Genomic DNA, 26,164 nt, shown 5'->3' with positions numbered 1-26,164 from the left:
TTAGGACAACACTGATCAGTTGCAAAATTAAAGACAGACTGATGGGTTGTCAAGCACATTTTTGGAAGGAATTTCTGCATTTATTAGACCTCAGATCCATGTATGTATTGAGGTATATTTTTCTAGCTAATCATCTTTTTTCCTTTGATGTCTCTGTTTTGCTATCATATAATTGTTTATGATGGGTTCTCTTCCTTTTATTTCTTCTCTGTTTCAGGTGAATTCATCCTATTACATTTTAAAATTTGGTTATCTTATTTAGCTCTTTTATTTCATTTAGCTAAATGTTTATTAACATAAATTTTTAATAAAATAGTTATTTTATTTTTTGATAGTTTAATCTAATTTAATCTATTTATAATTTTTATGATTACTCTTTTTAGTTATTTTGATTTTCTTAACTTATTCATTTTCTAGGATTTTGAAAATCACATGCATATTCAATAACTCTTTCTTTTTCTATTTTGTTAATTAATGAATTTTTTTTAGTGAGGCAATTGGGGTTAAGTGACTTGCCAAGGGTCACACAACTAGTAAGTGTTAAGTGTCTGAGGCCGGATTTGAACTCAGGTACTCCTGACTCCAGGGTCGGTGCTCTAGCCACTACACCACCTAGCTGCCCCTAAACCAATGAATTTTAATAAATAAAAAGTCATTTTGCCATTCTGTCACTCATTTTTAGTCTCCATAAGGATTCTTTGTCAGTTCATTCTCATCTACTTTTCCCCTGGCTAGAAATGCTCTTTTTCTTATCTGTATTCATTCACATTTTTCTTATGTATGTTCTAATATGAATTATGTATCATCCTTACTGGGTTTTATGTTCTGTGGAAGTCAGGATCCTGTGTTATCTCCCTCTGCATATCTTCTAGTGCCTAGCAGAGTTTATTGCTCATACTAGGTAATTTCTAAATGTTTTTTGAATGAACGAATAACTATCCAATTTGGCACAAGTAAAGACAGGATCTTTGAGTAGGAGGGGACCTTAGAGATCATCTAGTTCAACCTGAATAGAAACTCTCTCTAAAACATTTTTTTTTGGTGGGGCAGTGAGGGTTAAGTGACTTGCCCAGGGTCACATAGCTAGTAAGTGTCAAGTGTCTGAGGCTGGATTTGAACTCAGGCACTCCTGAATCCAGGGCTGGTGCTTTATCCACTGTGCCACCTTGCTGCCCCCCTCTACAACATTCTTAAATCATTACCTAAGTGGATAAAGTACTGGTCCTGGATTCAGGAGGACCTGAGTTAAAATATGACCTCAGATACTTGACACTTACTAGCTGTGTGACCCTGGGCAAGTTACTTAACCCTCTTTGCCCCAGAAAAAAAGTCATTACCTAGACTAAATTTGAAAACTTACAATTTTGGGGAACTTGCTACCTACCATCCCACCCCACTGCTACTTTTAAATAGCTTTTTAAAGAATTTTATTCTTGACATCGAAGCAAAGTCTTCTCTTCTGCAAATTCTGTGTATTCCTCTTGCCATCTGGGGTCAAGTAGAAAAAAAGTTTAATCACTGTTCCACATGACAGCTTTTCAAACACTTGAAGACATTTATCTTGTCCCCTTTTACCATTCTTCTCTACAGGTACCTGAATTCTTTTTCTTACACATATTTCCACATTAGTCATGTTGTAAGAGAAGAATCAAAACAAAAGAAGAAAAACACAAGAAAGAATAAACAACAACAACAACAAACAAAAGCAACAACCAAAGTGTAAATAGTATGCTTCAATCTGCATTCAGACTCCATAATTTTTTCTGGATGTAGAGAACATTTTCAATCATGATTCTTTTGGCATTGTCTTGGATCATTGTATTGCTGAGAAGAGTTAAGCCTATTACAGTTGATCATCACACAATGTTGTTGATACTGTGTACAATGTTCTCTTGGTTTTGCTCATTTCACTCAGCATCAATCCACGTAAGTCTGTCCTGGGTGTTTTGAAATCCATCTGCTTATCATTTCTCATAGCACAATAGTATTCCATTATATTCATTTACCACAACTTGTTTGATAGGCATCCCCTCAATTTACAATTCTTTGTCACTTGCAATCTTTTTTCAATCAATCTTTGTACAGCATGGTTCATCGAACTAAAAATTTAGGAGCAGAAGGGAAATGGAGACCTTTGAATCAAATCCCCGCCCCCACCATCCCCCCACCAATTATTTAGATGAGCAAACCAAGACACAGGGAGAAAAAGTGACTTGCCAGAAGTCACACAGTAAATTACTGAAGTAGAACTTAAACTCAGGTCTTCCTCATTTAAGTCTTGTGCCCTATCCACTACACCATGCTGCCTTGAATTTCCTTTGGTGTCCCCTTACCACCCTGCTTATCCTCATCTGGAAGTTTGCCAATACACTTGCTGAAATGTAGTGTGTGTGTAGAACTGAATCCCTCGTGTTCTGACATGGCCAGAGTATAGTGAAATCATCACCTTCCTAGTCCTGGTCACCACGCTCCTATCTCAATACATTATAAGATCATATTAACTTTTTTGATGCCACAACACATTATTACCTTGTATTTCATTTATAGTCTGCTTAAAACACGCAAACCCAAATTCCAGTTCTTTTAAAAATGAATTGTAGGGGCAGCTAGGTGGTGTAGTGGATAGAGCACCGGCCCTGGAGTCAGGAGTACCTGAGTTCAAATCCAACCTCAAACACTTAACACTTACTAGCTGTGTGACCCTGGGCAAGTCACTTAACCCCAATTGCCTCACTGAAAAAAAAAAAAGAAAAAGAATTGTAGGGGCAGCTAGGTGGTGAATTGGATAGAGCACTAGCCCTGGAGTTAGGAGGATCTGAGTTCAAATCTAACCTCAGACACTTGACACTTACTAGCTGTTTGACCTTGGGCAAATTACTTTACCCCAATTGCCTCACCAAAAAAATTAATTGTAGACAATGTGACTTCTACATGCTTGTACAGTCCATTAAAAACATAAAAAATATCTTGATTTTCTTAGTACAACTCCAAGACTTTCTATCCTTTGTAAAAATCTCATCCAACTTTTCTACCCTTTCATCTCTTATAGTTACAGTCCAATGATTTTCTTAAACTATATCCTTGATTCATGATCTTGCCAGCACTGGTCATTTGTAAGTTATTCTCAAATACCGACATCCTGATAGATGGAGATAAGGTAATCCTCCATTCAGCTGCAATCACTTTTCAATTTCCCTACAGTCAAACCTCAGGTTCAGTAATGGAAGGCTTTATGTGAAGCATGCTTGACAGGAATTCATTTGAATCATAAAATGCTGAGCAACACATGAAACATTGCAGGATGAAATACCATCCAAAAATATTGTTGGAGTGTGCCAGAATGGGGAGTTCCTCAAACTGGTGACTTGGAATTTAAGTGGAAAAACACTGACTCAGTACTCTTCTGGATACTGTGGAGAATTCCAGAATCCAGGGAGTTGATGCTAACTAATGAAATAGGTGCTCGAAAGCGCGCGCGCGCGCGCGCGTGTGTGTGTGTGTGTGTGTGTGTGTGTGGACTGTTGTTCAATGTTTGGTTGTTATCTCTTAGGTGTTATTCATTTTGTTAGAGGTTCCCCTAGTGATCTTTTTGGTATGAAGTTTGGTCCTGAGTCATTTTACATTAATAAATTCTGTGATGTCGACGGGCTCTACATCACTTGTTTGCTTTCTGATATTTAGTACTATAGTAACTAAAAAAAAATGTTGGTTGATTTATCCTCCACATTCTCTATTCCAGGCTTCTTTGTGATCAACAGCTACTTGGGGTTGGATCTAGTTTGTGGTCATGAAATGGCTATACTTGTCAACTTTGACCTTGTTATGATGGCTTCAAGAAAAATGGATCCATTGAAACAGCAATAGAATTTAAGGGAAACCTGATATTTAGAATAAATGACCCATGAAAAAATATAACATTCAATATGAACCCTTATGGGCAAAAATCTTTATGAGAGCAAATTGAAAAATGACCAGTAAGATACAAACAGAGCAGACCTTATAATCATAGTGACTTCAAATTCAGTCTGCAATGTACTGATTCATACAAACCCATGCATAAATGTATCCATGTGCATACACATATAGGTACAGTATGCCTATCTATGTATAATCTTATGCTGATATATAACCAAGTTATGATGAACATGTCATGCATTGAGCTCTCGTAATATCTTATGTGTAGTTTTAGTCTCCACTTTTTTAGATGTAGGGCTTTGTAGATGATAGAGGGATGAGACAATGATTAAAGGTATGTCAAATAAAAAGGTCATGTGAATAAAAGGATAAAGGAATTAAGAGACAACAAGTATAAACTGAAATTAACTTTCAATGGTTATTACAAAGACAATGACCATTTATTTTCTATTTCTACAAGAGAAAGGAAAAGGAGAATGAACTTTAAAAAATTAGGTTGGTCTAATCTTAAAAATCAATCTTGATCCATGTGGAAAAAAGGACCAAAACAAATTAGAAAGGGCCTAATGGGGGTACTAATCTCCCTCAAATATTTTTATTTCTTATTTTCCTATTTTTTGTCAATGATAGGGAAACTAATGCTGTCAGAACTTACTTGCTCATGATCATAGAGGTCTTAGGCATCTGTATATCTATCTCATCATTACAAGTATAATAAACTATCTACCACAGTATAGTTCCTTTCATAATAGGGCTAAATTAATTGCTTTTTTTTAAGTCCTATGACATCAAACCATTAAATCCTAGCCTAACTTTTTCTCCTGACCCAATATAACTATTGCTATTTAGCTTCTATAGTCCTTCCCTCTGATTAGATGAATCTTCCTAGATTCTCTATTTAAGGAAGGAGCCCAGGTAAGTCATGTCTTCATTTCTCAGCTGGCTGCACTTCAGTCCCCTCCATCACTCATGTGTACCTACCTCTCCTATTCTCCTTTCCAACTTCCTTTTATGTTCTGTCTTACAGCAATGGAATATAAGATTGTTGCAGGCAGAGATTGTCTTTCTTTTTGGTTTTATTTGTATCTCCTGTGTTCAGCACAGTTCCTGGCATATAGTAAGCACTTAATTAATGTTGTTGGCTTTTCAAAAATGTGATTTGCTTATATATAATAGAATGAATTGATTTGTTATCAGAAGAATTAAATGGCAACATTTGGTATTTCTCTATAAATTAAATCAGAATACAAGAAAAAAATTCAACCAAAATGACTCATGTTTATGATAAGTATGAGCAAAAAGATTACTAGGAAGATAACTTAAGGTCCTACGACAAATATCTGTTGAAGAGGCTAAACAGTGAGAGAAATTCTCATTCTACAAACTGTCAACACATGGGGAAAACAGTGAAAAATAGGTTGGAAAACATAGTTCAGCACTGATAAATAAGAAAGACCCCAAATCTTAGACTATACAGCAACATATTTTCTTTCTTTTCTTTTTTTGTTTTGGAGGTGATCAGGGTTAAGTGACTTGCCCAGGGTCACACAGCTAGTGTCTTAGGCCAAATTTGAACTCAGATCCTCCTGACTCTTGAGCCAATACTTTATCCACTGTACTACCTAGCTGTCCCATATTTTCTTTCTTTCTTTCCTTCTTTCTTTCCTTCTTTCTTTCTTTCTTTCTTTCTTTCTTTCTTTCTTTCTTTCTTTCTTTCTTTCTTTCTTTCTTTCTTTCTTTCTTTCTTTCTTTCTTTCTTTCTTTCCTTCCTTCCTTCCTTCCTTCCTTCCTTCCTTCCTTCCTTCTCCTTCTTTCTTTCTTTCTTTCTTTCTTTCTTTCTTTCTTTCTTTCTTTCTTTCTTTCTTTCTTTCTTTCTTTCTTTCTTTCTTTCTTTCTTTCTTTCTTTCTTTCTTTCTGGTGGGGCTATGGGGGTTAAGTGACTTGCCCAGGGTCACACAGCTAGTAAGTGTCAAGTGTCTGAGGCTGGACTTGAACTCAGGTACTCCTGAATCCAGGGCCGGTGCTTTATCCGCTGCGCCACCTAGCTTCCCCCGCCATATTTTCTTAAAGGGGATATAATAAGCATCATTAAAATGAAATTGGCTATATTTTGATAGGAAAGTAATGACTGATTATTAATGTGAAAGTTATTTATTAACAATATTATTTATTTATTAAGAACTTTTTCTGTATAGTAAGAGTAAAGGTCAGAATCCACAGTAAGTTAGAACTTCATGTTGCTTTATCTCTAACCTAACCAGTTCAAATGAGCTGTTGACATATAAAATTGGGAAATAAAGAGAAATACATTGTTTTGATTATTACCATTTTATTACAGAAGTTCACTGATATAAAGAAGTCTAGATGATGAAGTGGAAGAGTCCAAAAAACACCCTAGTCAGAAAACATTTAATCTCATTGCTAAGGAGAGACATGAAACCCAAGAGAAACACTGGTTTAGAAAATAATTCATTTGTAAAACATCATAGAGGAGGAGATTGGGCATTTATGAGCTGTAAGGATATTCAGATTGGTAGAAGGGAAAATGAATTTGTAGAAAACTTGTATTAAACTGAACTATTCCATATCAACCCAACCTAATATATGGATGGAACTAAGTAAACAAACAGATGAAATATGAAGTAGATCTGCCAGAAGTTATGTGACCAACTATGTTAATTATCACTGACAGACCATAAAAATTTAATTCTATATTATTGGAGGAAATGCTATTACCACCAGAAAAGATTGAAATGGGAAGTATATCTGCAACAGACCAAAGACTCAGAAAATCTCTGGGAAGTGACATAATTTGAAGGGAATCAGGGATCAATTTTCAATCTAGTATAAAAAAGAGACTATCAAATCAATTTTTAAAAATCATGGAATTATTACTACCAATAAATAGGAAACCAAGAGGATATCAGCAATTACTAATAAATAAAGCTACTCTCTCATGTCTATAGAATATTAGAATGAGATGAACATTTTATGAAAATGAGAAAGCTTTCACAAATGGTTTTTCTATAGTAGGATCACAAAATTGAGCAGTACAAATAATATGAAATCTTGGTGTATTTAATGCTTGATAATTATTTTAAAAATAATTTGGTAGAGAAAAATGCATTTTAAAGTTGTCTTTCTGTAAAGTGACTCATGAATATATGAAAAGTGTACAAGATTCATGCATAGTTGCAATTATAAAGAAGTCAATAACCATTTGCTTATCAATATCAGGCAAGCCATAAATGAAGGTTTATGCTAACCCATAAGTTCACCATTGCCAAGAAGAAATTCCTTCACAATAGTGCTAATGCAAGAGGGATTCCCTATTGCTAATGATGATACTGCACTGATTGGTGTCAACCTAAGAATAGGAGGCCTCCTCAATGTAAAACACAACCATTAAAATTGACCTAACAATTTATACAAGAAAAATATATATTACGAAGCTGTCTTCTGTTTATACTCAGATGTGAAGTTAAGTGTGTGACCGATGGGAGGTAGTACATCAGCACATATAACATGGGTGAGTACTGAAGACATATACTGAGTTATGCCAATAATTGGACAGGAGTAAGAAAGTATGCATTTGGAAACTGTACCATGCTTTCAGCTACTCCAAGTTGCTCTTTGACACAAACATTCACCCTTGTAATTCTCTTATTCTTCTGTGATGGTATATGATTTAGGGCCATGGAACAACACACTTTCTGAAGGAAGAAAATTATAGGTTTCCTCAATGTGGACAATAAAGATATATGCAGTGTGTATAGGGAAGGTGCAGTATATGAATTTCAGGGACACGCATATGAAAAGTGTTGTAAAATATATCATCGAGGAAATCCATGCTATAAAAGGTGATAAACCAGTCATAAAAATGAAAATGGTTGGGCTAAGATCCCATGCTGGTGCCCTCAGGATTTTAGGAAACCTAGAAACAGGTCTTCTTTATTTTGGCTCGATCCTCTTTAAAGAATTTATGGGAGAATACAGAAAAAAATTTTCCCAGCATTAGAAGCCCTGGATGGGTTTTGACTTGCATTGCTGATAGAATCCCCTTATCATTGAGATCACAGTTTCACTGAAGTCATAATACACTTGCAAACTTGGATTAGAAACAATGAAGCGTGAGAATGGTGACTGAGTGATCTTGGTGTAGTGGAAAGCATTCCTGGTTTGGAAATAGATCTGGCTTAATAGCCAAGATCTCATGCTTATAACCTTTATGACCTTGGACAAGTCATTAAACTTTCTCTTTTGGGGGGGGGGGCAATGAGGGTTAAGTGACCTGCCCAGGGTCACACAGCTAGTAAGTGTCAAATGTCTTGAGGTCAGATTCAAAATAGGGTTCTCCTGAATCTAGGGCCAGTGCTTTATCCACCGTGCCACCTATCTGCCCCACTTACCTTTCTCTTGTCTTTGCATCTTCATCTATAAAATGAGGGAGGTAGACTAGATGACCTTAGAGATCCCATCTAGCATTAAGTCTATACTATATACTATGTATATACTATGAACTGGAATGAAATGCCAAGGCATGATCAACAAATCTGTTTATATTCCTTTATGAATATATAAGTAATCAATTTTATTAAAAATATTAACATTTACTATTTTTATATTAATAAAATAATAATATATCATAACATTATATGACATGTGACATGACATATATTATATAACATAACATAATGTGTTATATAATATACATATTATAAAATAGAAGTTTAAGAGCACAGATGACTGTTGACAAACAAGTTAGCTTACATGGCATGTACTCAAACCCAAATTCTTTCTTAGAATGCAAAGTATAAGAGAAGGTCTTTATCTTTCTGTAAGTTGTGTTACATGCTTGTTGCTCCACAGAAGCTTGACAAATGTTAATGTTAAAAAAAGATGACAGTTGATGAATTAAAAAATAGTCACAGTTAATGTTTGTCAGGTAACATACTTGATGAATCTATCTTTGCACAAGAAAACCAGTAGTTGGGTATATTTCCTATTCACTGACAAGAAAAAGCTTGCATAATGATTATCATAGTGCCAGTCATGCAAAGATGGGTTATTCACCATGAATCATGCTATTTTCTTAAATAATTTTTACTCCTACACAATAACTCTTCACCTTCTACATGTCATTATTATTATCAGATGAAGACTGTCTACATGCACGTTAGAAAAAATATTGCTGACACTTAAATTAGTTTTATATGTCTAATTAAAATTCCCATCATAACATATCATGCAGAATGGGAGTTTTTAGGAGGGTTTGTGGATGTTTTTATGAGTCTTTTCCTGCCTTTTCTTGCAGAGAGAAGCAAAAGTGAGTTGGAGTATCTAAGGGTACAATGTATATTTGTCTTAAAGGACATCATTGGGAATAAGAATAGCTTTCTACTATAGGTGTGTACAGAGAGTGGGTCAGGTATACCCAAATATGCTGGTACATCTAGCCTAGGATCAATGCATAAGCAGGCAGTTAGATGGTGCAGTGGATGGAGCACCAAGCCTGGAGTTAAGAAGAATTGAGTTCAATGCAGTATCAGACATTTACTGACTTAGTGAACCTGGGAAAGTCACTTAACTTCTATTTGACTCAGTTTCTTCATCTATAACATAGGGATAATAATAGTACCTATATCCCAGGGTTGTTGTGAGGATCAAATGAGAAATAAATTGTAAAAGTGCTTAACAGAACACCTAGAATACAGTAAATACTTTATAATTGTTAGTTATTATTGTTACCTATGCTGCCATACATCTTATGTTTGGTGGGCAGTGGGATAAGTCGGGAAAACCAGGGAAGACCAAAAGCAAAAGTTTAACACTGGCAATTGAGTGGGGTAAAAGTCATGGATTTGCACATAGGCATAAGGCTAGACACAATAAGTAAGAAATTGAAACATAGAATAGTTTCAAAATCAGGATATCAGTCTCTTAGGAGTAAAAATAGATAGGATGGGGGCAGCTAGGTGGCTCAGTGAATAAAGCACTGGCCCTGGATTCAGGAGGACTTGAGTTCAAATCTGGTCTCAGACACTTGACACTTACTAGCTGTGTGACCCTGAATAAGTCACTTAACCCTCATTGCCCCCCCCAAAAAAAAACCCCACACATACACACACAAAACAAATCAAAACCAAAACCAAACCAAAAAAAAATACAAAACCAAAAACAAACAAAAAGGATAGGATAAACGTACTATAAACCTATCCTCTAACCCATCTAAGACTCAACATGTAAGTCTATAATAATGTAATAATAATCTAATAATGTGAACAGAAGTGGTTTGAACCTGATGGAGGTGGGCATGACAGATAAGTGGCAGAGATCCAAGCAGGTGGGAAAATGAATGAGTAGTTGGCCATACTAAAGTCTGCTAACAAATATTAAGAATTCAATCACAAGAAGAAGTCTGATACCCATGATAATATCATTTATATGACATATGTATCTATACAAACATATACAAATGTGATATGGGTATATGTCAGTCAAAATGGAAATGTGTCTGGAACTGACTCAAGCTATGTATGCTTGTTGCTCAATGAGTTAAAGGTAAGGGATAAAAAGACTGGAAAGATAGGAGAGACCTAGATTATGAAGGGTTAAAGGAAAGGCTCCCCGTATTCTTGCAGTTGGCAGCCAGCTATTTCATTATTTCCCAATTTTAAGCTGCTCTTAATTCTTGATGTTTTCCTATAAAATTATGGCCGGTCACAACTCCTATGTGATTTGTATCTGTTGTTAATTGACTGCTGTGGAATTTCAACAGAAGTCAATGAATAGTTTGTGGTACACAGAACTAAAAAGGACAGAGTTTTAAACCTTGCTCCATTTTTTTAATCCATGGGAATGATGTTAAAGAAGAGGTGTTGCCATCTGCTTTACTGCACCTTTAAGAAACATGGGACTAGGGGGCAGCTGGGTGGCGCAGTGGATAATCCCTGCTCCCCCATGGAATTTACACTCTAATGGGTGAAAATAAATTATATATATATGTATATGTACATATAAACATATGTTTATATGTATATGTATGTATATGTATGTGAACACACACATAGTAAGCTATATACAGTACAAATGGGAATTAATTAACAGAGGAAAGGCACTAGAATTAAGTAGGATTGATGAAGGTTTTCAGTAAAACACGGGATTTTCATTGATACTTAAAGAAAGTCAACAGTGAATAGTCAGAGGAGAGGAAAGAGAACATTCCAGGCCTGGGGGACAACAAGAAAAAATGCTCAGAGCTAAAAGAGCCAGGAGGCCAGTGTCAATGGACTGAAAAGTATGTGTTGGAGAGTAACGTATCAGAAGACTTGAAAGGTAGGAGAGGACTAGGTAATGAAAACCAAAGAGAGCATTTTGTATTTGATCTTAGAGGTAATAGGGAGCCATTGGAGTTAATTGAGTGAAGGGAGTGGATGACATGATAGGGCCTGCACTTTAGGAAAATCATGTCAGTGGCTGAATGGAGGCTGGATTAGAGTTGTTAACACACCTAAGGCAGGAAGCTTACTAGCAGACATGAGGTGAGAAGGGCATGCACTGAAATGGTGGCAGTGTCAGAGGATATATTCAAGTGATGTTGAAAAGGTGAAATTGACAGGTCATGACAACAGCTTGGCTATTGGAGGTGAGCGATTGTGAGGAGTCCAGGATGATTCCTAGGTTAAAAGCTTAAGGAACTGGGGGGATGGTGTTGCCATGTATAGTAATAGGGAAGATGGGAGGGGAGAGGATTTGGGGGAAAATAATAACTTGGATTTGAACTTAGGTCTTCCTAACTCCAGGTCCAGCACACAGTCCACTTTGCCACCTGCTTGTCATATTTGTCATTTGTGTGGGGAGCTTACAAAGTGGAAATGTCCTCCATTAATATGCGAATTCATCACTAGCTTATAGCCTTAGAATCATGTTAAAAATATGATTTACCCGTGATCACACAGATTTGCCAGAGGAGCAACTTCAACTCAGCCTTTGTTGATTGCACAAGTGGCCTGGTAAATACTATGCCATGTTGCTGCTCATAGAACTCTTTACCCCTTAACCATAAGGAATTAGGATAATAAAATCTTGGAGCTGAAAGGGATATTGACACTCATGCCATAACAAAAACCTCTTTTAAAATAGACTGACAAAGTCATTTATCCTTTGATTGAAAATCTCCAGAGATGAGGTACCCATCGCCTCCCAAGACAATTCCACTTGTGGGTAGCTCTACTATACAAAATGTTCAGGTCCCTTGGAAGAATAGGTATGAATTTATTTCATGGCTTATTCTTTCTGATTGCAATACCATGTTTGTGCAGTGGTTGATGGTGCATACATCGGTTATTTTCCTAGTAATAATAATGTTAATAATAACTCAAATTTATATTGCGCTCTAAGTTTTGCAAAACAATTTACATGTACTCTCATTTGAGCCTCAAATGTGGTAGTCACTATTACTATCCTTGTTTTAAAGATGAGCAAACCAAAGCAGAAAAGTTTTGAATTGCTTGGCATCACATAACTAGGAAGTATCTGAGGCTGGATATGAACTAATTAAGATCGTGATATCCTTAAAGACAGAATAAGTAAACAATAGAATTATATTATATCACAAATGCCTCCAGGAAGTCAAGCCAGATGCCAATATTTCTTGGGTATCCACTTTTTTTTCCCTAGGGGATCAGCTTTGATGATTGATTTGCCCAGGAGTTTCCTTGAACCCTCACTAACTGGTGGCCAAATTCTCCAAAGCAAAATCATTTAGTGCATTACAGACTCTACTTTTCTTGTCACTCTTTCAAAGTTGAATCAGTGGGAGGGTGGGACAAGCAACTTGTGAAAGAGTCTAGTTGGCCATGTTCTTCTTCTGTTCCTCCAACTGGCTCTTGTAGATGCTGATATGCCAGAAAGGACTGTTCAGTACATAAAATAGAATGAGGGCCAGCTCAGCTGTAGACTGTTCAGAAGTGGCATATCAGCAGAAAAATATAAGACAAACAACTTGCTATTTTTGACTGGGTGAATTTTTCTTTCCATTCAATTAAAAGAAAAAATGCATCCTCGAAGGTTCAGATATTTCCTGCTCACTTTGTGCAAGGCATGCACTCTCCCATAACAGAAGCATTGCTTGTGCTTAGAATCCATATGTTTCTGGCTATGCCCTGATCAACATGTTCTCCCTTCCCCCTAGAACTTAATTCCTGCAAATCTAGAGAGCTTGTCTTCTTTGATCCATTTGATTCTGACCACTGTAAGTACATTGATGCTATGGACATTTAATAGGAGCTACAAATTTTTATTTAGGCCCAGGTTCAAAGAAATCTAGTGTTATTGTTGTTGGAACATACCTGCTTCAGCGGACTTACCTTCAATCAGGTGTGCTGATGCACTATTTCCCTTAAACTGAGGATTTTATGCTATTTTGTGACCATGGAAACAGGCTTAATAGAAATATGAACAGCAAAGAAGAGTATGAATTGACATTGTTACATCTCCCTACTCTGCTTCTCCCATTTACATGCATTCCTATTTTGAAGGTCACATTGATGTGGAAGCTTTCTTCATGTGGAAATCTTAATAGGCCACATAAAAAATGTCCATTTTCATACCGTTCAGCCATATATGCAAAGAATGCTTTAGGGCCCAATATTAATTACATTGCTGCTATTTTATGTTTCTGTGGATCTGTTTGTGTCAGCATTTCCCATCTTGATCCCATTTTTCATAATAATGTTTAACAAATTTTTCTAGTCTGATGAAAATGGTTGGGATAGATGAGCAAATTTATTGAAGAAATTAATTCGTTTTCTCTGGGGGCTCATGAAAAATCCAGTGAGAGGTAGATCAGACAAACAGTGAAGCAGGGGGATGAATAAATACTAATTCTTGTGGATTCTTTTTTATCAGAACACCTGGGTCCTGAATTGTAATCAGTCAGCATTGTGCATTCCTGATAGAGAATGCTTTTAATCATCTTTAGAGAGCTGACTGCCATCATCAGTATTAGCAGTATCATCGAAAGGCGGTTGTTAAGCTCCAGCTGTGCATGAGGCTATTGCTGGGAGAAGACAAAAGAGAGCTACATATGGGGCTGACTTTAAATTGATCTAACCTGGGGCTTCCTTGGGGTCTGGAGGAGAGGGGAAGAGACATAAATAAGAGGAACTCAGACTCAACTTACCTCCCACCTCCCACCTTCCATCTCAAACTGCACCTGCTGTGTTTCCCTCTGTCGCTAGATTATATGCTTGCCAAAGATAGAAACTATTTTAAACTAAATTTGGTGAAACTCAGAAAGCCTAGTAGGTTGCCATGTATGCGGGAAGCAGTTTAGGATTATAGGATTTACAGCTGAAAGTGATCTTAGGGTGCATCTAGTCCTTTAAGTTTTTTACTCTTTTTTTTTTTTTTTGGCAGGGCAATGACAGTTAAGTGACTTGCCCAGGGTCACACAGCTAGTAAGTGTCAAGTGTCTGAGGCCGGATTTGAACTCAGGTACTCCTGAATCCACGGCCAGTGGTCCACCCACTGCGCCACCTAGCTGTCCCCAAGTTTTTACTCTTAAAATACTGTTTCCATTTATTATTATCTCTATCATATAACCACTTTCCCCCAATAAGAACTAAAAAAAAAACTGTTCAATGCAGTGACTCTCTTACAGCATATGCAACATTCTAAAACTGTTTCTCATCATAGTGAAACAAATATTGTTCATTGAAATTACTCATAGTTTAGTTTCCTTCCAGTGGTCTTTTTTAAAAAGTATATTTCTTTACATATTATCTTGTATCTCCTTTATTTACCTTTCCATTTTTCTTGATATTTCTTGAAATTCTTCATATTTTTATGACAATATTATTACGTCCAATTTGTCCAGCTACTCTTCAATCAATGGGCACCAAAGTAGGTATTTCTTTGAGTTATATAGCTAGAAGTAGAATCTAATATAAATTCATTGATTGATGTTAGTTAATCTAATCATTGAATTTAGGGTATGAACCCATATTTTAAGTTTATGTAGTCTCAAGATCATATCTTAAGGCAGGTTATGAGGGAAGAAAAATCAATGGGCAGAGACCAACAAAAACCACTTATTTGACAATATTTCAGTCCCAGTATATGGAAGGGGAACCTCTCTAAATCAATATGGTGCATCTTCAGGACCCACATCATTTTTGCTCACATTTGCTATACCCCAGTGTAGAGCACCCATAATTATGGAACCACAATTATGTAATGTCTTAATAGAAACACTGTTGATATTTTCTCATTCACTAATTTAATAGGTATTTACTCAATGGCAACTATGTGCATTTTGAGGGAATCCACTGTGAAAGATATAAAGGAGGAACTGGAAAAAATGGCAAGGATGAAAGGCCACATGTTTCAGTATTTTTTTGTTTGTTTTTGTTTTTGTTTTCACATGTTTCAGTTTTTTTGTTTTGTTTTGTTGTGTTTTCACATGTTTCAGTTTTGTTCTGCATAGTTGAGGGAATTACCACCTGACTAAGGTCGCAGATCCACTGAAATATCATTATGCCAGGTGGTGAGTGGGGGACAAAGATCATACTCATAGAATCATAGTTTTAGAATTAGAAGAGACCTTAGAGGACATTGAGCCTGTTCCCCTCCTTTTACAGATGAGGAAACAAAGAACATTTCTTTAAGTGATTTACCCAGGCTCACATAGCTAGGCAATGTCTGAGGTATCTCGTGTCATCCTAACACCAAGTAAAGCATCCTATCCACTTTGCCACAGTCTCTCATGAATAAGACATCATCTTTCATCTCAGAGGGTTTAAAGACTAGTAGAGGGTGGTGAAGCATGTATGGGAATAGCAGTAATACAGGGAATAACTATGATGCTTTTCTTCTTAATCTGGCATACACATTTTTAAAAATGGGAATGAATCAACAGTAATATAAGAAATGATAGAGGTAGACCTAATTTGCACCAATCTACCAGCACAGAAGAACAAGGTAATTTAAGATCAATATCACTCAAACAACAAACACACAGCTGTGTATGCACAGGAAGCAGGGTTTCTGTAGTGTTTTTTTTTAAATTTTATTTATTTTTTAATATTCATGCCCCAGACACCTGGAATGCTGCCTGCTGAACCTCATTATCATCCATCTGCTTAGACCTGGAGTTATTCCCATTTGTTATGTAGCTGTGGATTGGGATTCTGAAGGGAACAAGAATTAGGGAACCTGGGTCATGAAAGCTGGCAATAATGTATTGGCTTAGCAACTGTTCATTGGGCAGCTATTTTAAAAATGCCATTTGAATACACAAATGGAACAATCTATAGTAATATACTATGACAAATGACTTTCATTATGGCAGTGACTATAATAGCCTTTGATGGTAGGGAAATGTTTCTCTGATAATAATTAGAATAATAGAATAAGACCTCATTAATTCAGACTAATTGGAAAGAAACAGTTTGAACCAAGGGACAAATGGAATCTGACTATTTTCAGACAATTACAATTCTATTACTTCCAAAATCATAATACAATTTAAATTATGCTGACAAAGGGTTGCCTAGGAGAGCTATAGGATCACAGAAATTGAGAGTCAGAAGGAAACTTAGGGGTCATCTAGACCAGCCAGTAGAAGAAAAATAATCAATGGTTGTTCTTTGTTGTTGTTTGTCCTTCGTTCTTGAAGAGGAATGTGATATGGGGAGGTGATGTAATGACTTGCAGTGAATTAGATTTCAGCGAGGAAGGAATGTGCAAAGTCCTGGTCTCACTCTCTCCTCCAGAGCCATCTGTGTCCAGTGTCAAGATATACATCAGGATGACTGGAGATAGCCCTGGGTGTGTGAGGCAACTGGGGTTAAGTGACTTGCCCAGGGTCACACGGCTAGTCAGTGTTAGGTTTCTGAGATCAGATTTGAACTTAGATCCTCCTGACTGTAGGGAGAGTGCTCTAATCACCTTATCACCTAGCAGTCCCAAATGGAAAGGAGGAAGAAATAAGCATTTATTAAGCATCTGCTCTGTGCTAAGAATTGGGCTAAGTGCTTTAGGAATATCTCATTTGATCCTCACAACAATCCTGGGAAGTAAGTAGGTGCTATTAAGAACCTCATTTTATAGTGGAGGAAAATGAAGCAGACAGACAAAAAATAACTTACCTAGAGTCACACAAGTAATAGGTGATATAGACTGAATTTGAACCCAGGTCTTCCTGGCTCCAGGTCCAGTGCTCTATTTTGTCCATTGTTCATTGTCCATTGTCCATTTATACTCCTGTCCAATATATACACACATTTGGTCTGTTTCCAAATGAATGTTGAATTTTGGGCAAGGGGCATTCTTTATTCACTTATTCTTTCCTTTACGTATGTGTAGACCAAATTGTAAGGGCATTGAAGGATTGAAATTCAAGGTTTTTGAAGAAAGGGAAAGATACTAAAGGCATGGAAATAAATCTTGGACTTCATTAATACCAAGTGAAGGTGACTGAGATCATATCAATAACTACTGACCTTTATGTCTACTCTCCCTTCTATACAAATTTTTATGATTATAATTTACACATTAAGTGAGGAAATCTTTCATGAGCCTATTGGGAAGAACAAACAAGTTTTCTGAATTCAGTAGTTGATACTTAACAACCAAGAGAAAGATATGAAAAATACAAGATTCCATCAAGCTTATTGTTTTTTGATTATGGAACAGAATTTGTCTTGGCAAAAGAAAACACCACTTATGGCCTTTTGAGAAATGATTCAGAACTCGTGAACTTCAGGATTTCAACAACTGAAATAATCGTGTTCAGTGTATTCTAACAATAAACATCAGGTGAGGTATGGAGATGTATGCTCACCAGAGGTATTCATCATTGTGATGGGGGAGATCTGGCACAGAGTTCCGCTTGAAGAGGGATTCCAAGTAGATGATGAGATCCTCCAGATGTAACTCTGTGCTCATGAATTGTGATAATTACATTGTCTCCAGAATATTACAGAGTGTCTTGGAAGACATTCACTGTGTGTGTATTTAATATTTTCTTATTACTTTTTCTATAAACTATGGTTTTCTCTTGTTGCTAGTCAAAACCCCATATACATATATAGTGTGTTTGTGTGTATATACATATACAAACATAGGCTATATTTGCTTATGTTTGCATAGGTTGTTTCGCCCAATACAATTCGAATTCCCTGAGGGAAAGGACTATTCTGTCATTTCTTTGTGTCCTCAATACCTAGAATAATGCCTGACACTAAATGCTTAGTATACTTGATTATAATTTGTTCAATTGCTAAAAGTTAGTTATCCCAAAGTAGAGCAGGATGCATTGGAAGGTCATTTATTCTCTTTTCCTGGAGGTTTTCAAGAAGAGGCCAGATGGTCACTTGTTGGGGATGTTGTTGAAGGGGTTCACTGATGGCTTGGACTAGATAATCACTGAGATGCATTCCAACTTTTTTGATTCTTTAATTCTGAGGTATTAGGTATTGGCCTGAATGTACAAGCTTACTTTTTAATCTCCACCAAAACAAGAATTAGATTGGGGTTTAAATCCATCACGCCAACAAAAACATTAGGTTAGTTACAAGGGAGAATTTTCTAACAGTAGAGGTGACTATTGAGGTGAGTTTGAATAGATACTTATATAATTCATTTCTTTCTTCATTGTTACAAAGCACATACTGTAGATTTCATTTGTCTGAGATGATTCTGCTATTGGGGCATGGAGACGTCAATGTTTAAGATCCCTCAGTCTCTCAGTATCAAATATTTGAGCAATAGAACATTCATTTATACACTTACCCATTTTCTTGTCTTATAACTAGAGCCTGAAGCTTTTTTTTTACTTTAAGGATATGAAAAGTTGCTGTTGGACGGCCCAGTTTTTCCTTTATCCTATAAATTTTGAAGAGTGGTTGGGTGAGACTTTTATCACCAGAAATATATTGATTTAGTAATTCTCAATTGCTGAGGGCAAAGTACAGCAGCCCATAGTTTCCCACTGACATATAGAACCCAGGAATCATTTTTAACCCAGAAAAGATGTTCTTACTTCTAGAGCTAATGGGGGTGCAAAGGGGAAAAATGCCAGTCAAAATTCACTGTTTGAAGCCACTAAAGAAATGCAACAAAAACCCTCATCATTTAGATAAACCATAGTATAAGAATGTGTGAGATCTTTCTGAGTCTCATATGAGACTGAATCTATATACCAGGTAATATAACTGGGGTATAAAGGAAAGGCTAATTGGCCAGAAAATGAATTTTAAAAGAACAAAGTGTGTAAGCCCAAATTACTTGATCTTTGTAAAACCATGAGCTCAGTCTGAAGAGATTACACTGACTGTATTACTCAGTCAAGTTCAGCAGGTAACTTACAGCACACTCTCCAGATGTGGAATAAATATACAATCTATCCTGAAACGTAAGAACCTTCTTTGTCCTCTTTTTTTTTCTCATTTTGTTTAGGTCTTGAGATACTTTCCCAGTGCCTGACAAAACATTTACCATTAGCAGTAGCAAAAATAATTTCTTTTCCTTCTCTCAATCTGTATTTCATGTTTAGTATTTTCTCTACAAACAACTGCTTACTTTTGTTGCTAGTCAAAGACCCTATAACTCTGTTAACACATCTTGGCATCTCAGAAAAAAAAAAACATTTCTCATTTTTAAAAGAGATACAATAATGTAACTTTATTTTAAATATAAATCCAACAAAAATTCACATTTGTATTCACTTTACCTAAGGATGGTGCCTATGGTGTATGACAATATTGAATTTCTGTTGGCTTTATTATGGAAGAGTAGACAGTGGGGTGACAGTCCAGTGGCATAATGCAGATCAATCAATCAACCAGACATTTATTCAGTATCTTCTCTATGTTAGGCACTGTGTTAAATGCTTGAGTTCTAGGTAAACTGGTAGAGGACTAAAGTGGCACTGATTTCCCACACTAAACTCCATGTCCACAAGGGTGTGTGTGTAGGTGGGGTATAGAGGCCATTTCAATAAACAAAATTTTCAATAAATAAAAATAATTGCATAGGAAATTGCATGTTCTATTGGTTACAATTTGCTTTTAAAATGTGTGACTCTGGGCAAATACCATAATCTCTTCATGCTTTAGGCAACTTTTAAAGACTATGGGTTGCTGAGACGGTGCCATCATTCACTGGTGAAGGCAGTTTTCTCATCCGAGAATTTTCTTTACCAGGAAAATTAAGGGGATCATCCTTAATTTTAATAAAAGTTAACTTTAAGTTAACAATTTTGGGATCATCTTATCATAATGTATATTAGTATCTTGATCATTAGCATGCAAGTGCACATTTATTTATGACTTCTCTACCCCAAGGATCCACTATGTCATTAGCACACTCCATCCTTGAATTCCAATTGCCACCTTGGCTCTACTTTAATACATGGTATTTCCTGACATGTGGTAAGAAAGGTTATCTCCTGGTCGCCAACATCATGGAATGAATGAGTCTCTCAGAAACTGCCTGGGACCTGCCTGGGACCTGCCTGAGCTGACAGCCTGGCAGCTCACCACTGGGAATTCCCTACAAGCCTTTCCAGCATGCCAGGTAGGACCTGTCAGAGCATGCTTTCAATTAACAAGGTCATTGAGGCCTGAGGGGGTGCGAAATTTCACTCTTCTGTGAGGCATCAGAGTAGGACTTTAGTAGAAGCTTTATCAGATAGTTTTGCTTATCATCATACAGCTCTTCTCCAGTTGTTTCCTTTATGCCCATTGTACCTCTGCAAAGATACTATAATTTTTTTTTTAAGAAGGGGGGTGTAATACTCTTGGATGAACTCAGAAAAGGTGCTCCATGAATACTTAGCAAACTCAATTGGTTCTTGTTATCCTCCATTCTGAGTCCCTCTGGGTATGTGACACAGACTTGGACCCTATAGGAGTTTCATTTATCTTATTTCTTTTATATTGCCAGAGGTGGCATTTGGAAAGTAGACTACTTACTTCAAGGTACTTCTTTCCACTCAAAAGTTTTTTGCAGGGCAATGAGGGTTAAGTGACTTTCCCAACAGTCATCAAAACTATCTGGTACTGGCTAAAAAATAGAGTGGTAGATCAATGGAATAGGCTAGGCTCAGGAAATGCAGTAGTAAATGACACTAGTAATGTAGTGTTTGATAAACCCAAAGACTCCAGCTTCTGGGATAGGAACTCAGTATTTGACAAAAACTGCTGGGAAAACTGGAAGATAGTATGGCAGAAATTAGGCATAGACCAACATCTTACACCTTATACTAAAATAAGGTCAAAATGGATACATGATTTAGACATAAGAGGTGATACCATAGGTAAATTAGGAGAGAAAGGAATAGTGTACCTATCAGATCTTTGGAAAGGAAAACAGTTTTTGACCAAACAAGAGATAGAGTATATTATAAAATGCAAAATGGATGATTTTGATTATATTAAATTAAAAAATTTTTGTACAAACAGAAGCAACGTATCCAAAATTGGAAGGGAGGCAGAAAGCTGGGAAACAATTTTTGAGGCCAGTGCTTCTGATAAAGGCCTCATCTCTAAAATATATAGGGAATTAAATCAAATTTATAAGAATCCAAGTCATTCCCCAATTGAGAAATGGTCAAAGGATATGAACAGGCAGTTTTCTGATGAAGAAACCAAAGCTATCTATTCCCATATGAAACAATGCTCTAAATCTCTAATGATTAGAGAGATGCAAATTAAAACAACTCTGAGGTACCACCTGACACCTATCAGATTGGCTAAAATGACAAAAAAGGAAGATAATAAATGTTGGAGAGGCTGTGGGAAAATTGGAACACTAATGCATTGTTGGTGGAGCTGTGAGCTGATCCAACCATTCTGGAGAGCAATTTCGAATTATGCCCAAAGGGCGATAAAGCTGTGCATACCCTTTGACCCAGCAATTCCACTTTTAGGTCTTTTGCCCAAAAAAATCATGGAAGGGGGAAAGGGACCCACATGTACAAAAATATTTATAGCTGCTCTTTACGTGGTAGCAAGGAATTGGAAGTTGAGAGGGTGCCCATCAATTGGGGAATGGCTGGACAAGTTGTGGTATATGAATACAATGGAATACTATTGTGCTGTAAGAAATGATGAGCAGGAAGAGTTCAGAGAAACCTGGAGGGTCTTACGTGAGCTGATGATGAGTGAGATGAGCAGAACCAGAAGAACATTGTACACAGTATCATCAACATTGAGTGTTGACCTACTGTGATGGACTATATTCTTCTCACCAATGCAATGGTACAGAAGAGTTCCAGGGAACTCATGATAGAAGAGGATCTCCAAATCCAAGAAAAAAAAAAAAAGAAAGAAAGAACTGTGGAGTATAGGTGCTGATTGAACCATATTATTTCTTTTGTTTTGGGTGCTGTTGGTTTTTTTTCTATTTTGAGGTTTTGCATCACTGCTCTGATTCTTTCTCTTGTAACAGCATTAATGCAGAAATAGGATTAATGTTATTATGTGTATATATATATATATATTGTGTGTATATATATATGTATATGTATAGAGATATATAGATATAACCTATATCAGATTACCTGCTGTCTAGGGGAGGGGGGAGGGAGGGGAGGGAGGGAGAAAAATATGAAATTGTAAAGCATGTATAAACAAAAGTTGAGAACTATCTTTACATGTAATGGAAAAAATAAAATACCTCATACATTTAAAAAAAAATAATCCCAAAAAACAAACAAAAAAAAAGTGACTTGCCCAAGGTCATGCAGCTATTAAGTATCAAGTGTCTGAGATCAGATTTGAACTCAGGTCCTCCTGAATCCAAGGCAGTTGCTTTATCCACTGCGTCACTTAGCTGCCCCACCCCCAAAAAAAGTTTTTGAAGAGAAGTCATTGTTGCTAAGATTTTGTGCTCTGGAAATGATAGGAGAAGCATGACCAGGAGTCACTGCCCTAAGAAACTACAGCAGTGAAACCAAGACAGTTGAAAAGGATGGAAATAGAAACTCACTATCCTTTGTTTTTTCCAAGCCAAAGAAAATAGGTTTATTGAGAGAGGGGTCCTGTCTCACAATAAAGACAATCTCAGGTCTAGGACCCAAATACCCTGAGCCTCAGGATCCATGGATATTTATACACATTAACTCCTCCCACAATTTAAAAACCACCCAAGTGATATATGTACAAGTCTGAAGTAGAAAGAAATTGACCATCTCATTGTCTTTTCAATGCTAAGTCTTTATTCATTTCTAAATCTTGACCCCTTCTTCAGATCCATCTTGCTCATGTCTATTGCATGCATGAGAGTGATTTACAAATTTATAAATCTCTGATTTATAAACTGAGAAAACTTCCCACCATAACACCACTGGTGAGTTACTCTCAATTCATTTCATCTGAGTAGCTCAGCTCATACCAGTGGTGTTATGGTGGGAAGTTTTCTCAGTTTATAAATCAGAGAACCTAGGTAAGAATACTGGTTCTTCAATTTACTAGGTGTTTGACTTTGGATAAGTCCCAGTCTTTCTGGACCTCCATTGAAGAAGTTTGATTTAGTGACCTCTAAGGCCCCTTCTAGCTCTAAATCTGTGGTCCTATGGACCTATATTTTAGCATGTTGTTGCTACTGATGGTGTTACTTTTATGTGTATAACTGTGGCTAGAAGGAACCTGGCATCCTTGGCAATTCTGATTATTTAAAGAACCTTTTAAATGGTCAATACCATCACTGTGTCTATGACACTGGCCTTCCCTTACTTCTCCTCTTCTTCCCTTTTTCTCCTTGTGGGGAACCACAAATGAATAGTGTAGAGATGAATCTTTCTCTAGCCAGCAATGGTTTATTCAGCTGGTTTGTATTTGTAATATTTCTTTATTCTCAACAATTATACTGTCAATGTTGTTAATGTTCTTAGTGCATGGGAAATTTGGCTAAGTGACTAACCTGATTGTGATCAAATTCACATCATTTCATAGCAGCTGCATTCAACTCCCTGGCCATTTATTAATTTTGTTTGCCATGCTCAAATCAAACTATGTAAAACTGATATGAGTATATATACATATACATGATATATACATATATGTGTGTGTTTACACACACACACACACACACATATATATATATATAATTACAATGAATTATTTTGGTCTTTGGCACAGATGAGTTTATTTTTGACTTTTTAAGTTTAAAAACATCATTGCAAATGGTGTGATTAGTCATTCATAATTACTGTAATATCAGCTCTGAAAATAATACTTTTACACTTATCCAGAATACTTAGAGATTTGCCCTAGGTCAATAGTGGTAAAAAACCAAAACCAAAAACAAATTTTGATTTCATTCATTTATTTTCTTGTCTAGCTTTTGGAGGGAGAATTGGTTTGGTTTTGGCATCTATTTTGCATTAGGTAATGGTATATTCATCATAATTCCATATAGTAACAGTGGAGTTTCCACACAAGATATGTAAGGAAAAAAAGAGGCAGGGTCAAGTGTATCTTTGCCCATTCTGCACTGACTCCCAGAGCTCTTAACACACACTCAGGCTAATAGAGTAGAGTCTTATAACAATTGCCAAATCACAAATTCAGCCTGGGCAATATCCCAAGGACTTAATCATCATGGGATTTTCAGAAATGGACTTCCCCTACCATTGCATTTAGTGCCAGGCATGGTTACAATATCAAAGATGCCTAGGGAAGAGAATGGGTCTGTGCAAATAGGTCTTTTTCTCTTTTGGGGATATCTGTGGGATATAAACCTACTGGTGGTATTGCTGGATCAAAAGGTATGCAAAGTTTTATAGTCCTTTGGGCATAGTTCCAAATTGCTCTCCAGAATGGTTGGATCAGTGAGAGTGAGTCTGGCTTTTATACAGTGAGTTTGGAGATGAAGAGTGAAGATGTTCAGAATACAATTGGAGGGGCATCTAAGTGCCACAGTGGATAGAGCACTGACCCTGGATTCAGGAGGACCTGAGTTCAAATCTGGCCTGAGACACTTAACACTTACTAGCTGTGTGACCCTGGACAAGTCACTTAACCCCAATTGCCCCACCAAAAAAAAAAAAAAGAATACAATTAGAAATGTGGAAATCCAAGTTGGGCCTGAAGACAGATTTGGGAAAGAAAAGGTGATAGTTAAAGCAACTGGGGGAGCTTTTTGAAATCATTAAAAAAGAGAAGGCCAAGTAAAAAGAGAATGTGATCAATGAAAGAATTTCCTGATTATCCATAATTTAGGGGCTGGGAGAAGGTAGTGGATTCCTTGAAGGAGACAGAGGAAGGGTTATTGAAGAGTTAGAAAGAGAAGAAGGATAGTGTTCTTTAATAGAAATCATATATGGTGGACGTTTAAAGATGGAGGCTCTGGTTAATCATCCCAATTGCTTCAGAGAGGGGCAGGGCTGAGAAGAGCCATTGGATTTGCCAATCAGGAGGTCACTCTTGTTCTGTGAAAGAGTCATTCTCTAGTCCAAACCTTCCTATTTTGTAGATGAAGAAACTGAGGCCAAAGGAGAATGATGACTTTCTCAAGATCATACAGGGAGTAAACAGTCACTTACTCAGCTCTTTTGACTCCAGATCTTATGGGTCTCCTCATATGAGGCCTTTCCCCCCCTTCAGGAAACTGCAGTAACAAGGTCATCTCTCTAACTGGAGCTGTTCCTACCTTTCTGTCACAATATTTCAATTCAAACTGCACTTCATAGATCAGAACATAGCAATCATCTAGCCCTTGTGTCCTCTTGTTTTTTTCAACTGATAAGAGAACACTTGGCATGAGGCCAAAGAGCCTAGTTCCTTGTTTCTGATGTGTCAGGTCCTCCTCCTATTTTAGAAGTCTGGGGCTGCCTCCAGGGTTTTTAAGGAAACAATAGCAACTATTCTGCTAACCCCAACAACTGTTGGAGAATTTTAACCTCCAGTCAAATGAACTATTACTGGACAAACCTTTCCCCCCCTTTTACACAGAATCTATTTTTAAACATGCAGAACATAGCTAACACATTTTTTTTTTGATTAAAGGACATCATTTTCTCTGGAGTACTTGAGGTTTTGCCAGATGATGGAATATTTCTTTCCCCTTAAATTTACATATGCTTCCTAGAAGGCCCAAGGCTTCTTTCTATTTCTAACCCAGCAAACAATTTCAAAGAAGACTACATTTTATAGCAATAAGAAATGTAATTCATTTTTTTCTGTGTGTAAAAATGATGAAAACTTATTGTAAGAAGCAGAGTAAAGAATGCTTTCTTTAG

At 36.6% G+C, this 26,164-nt stretch overlaps 1 protein-coding gene across 17 annotated transcripts in view; it reads left to right on the top strand.

The window, feature by feature from the left end:
• The window catches only part of KCNC2 (potassium voltage-gated channel subfamily C member 2), a 313,313-nt gene that overhangs the window by 99,131 nt on the left and 188,018 nt on the right, over positions 1-26,164 (top strand). The gene's annotated exons all lie outside the window — the stretch shown is intronic.

The sequence above is a fragment of the Dromiciops gliroides genome, chromosome 5, assembly GCF_019393635.1.
Source record: "Dromiciops gliroides isolate mDroGli1 chromosome 5, mDroGli1.pri, whole genome shotgun sequence".
NCBI classification, from domain to species: domain Eukaryota; kingdom Metazoa; phylum Chordata; class Mammalia; order Microbiotheria; family Microbiotheriidae; genus Dromiciops; species Dromiciops gliroides.
This window is presented reverse-complemented; position numbering and strand designations above follow the sequence as displayed.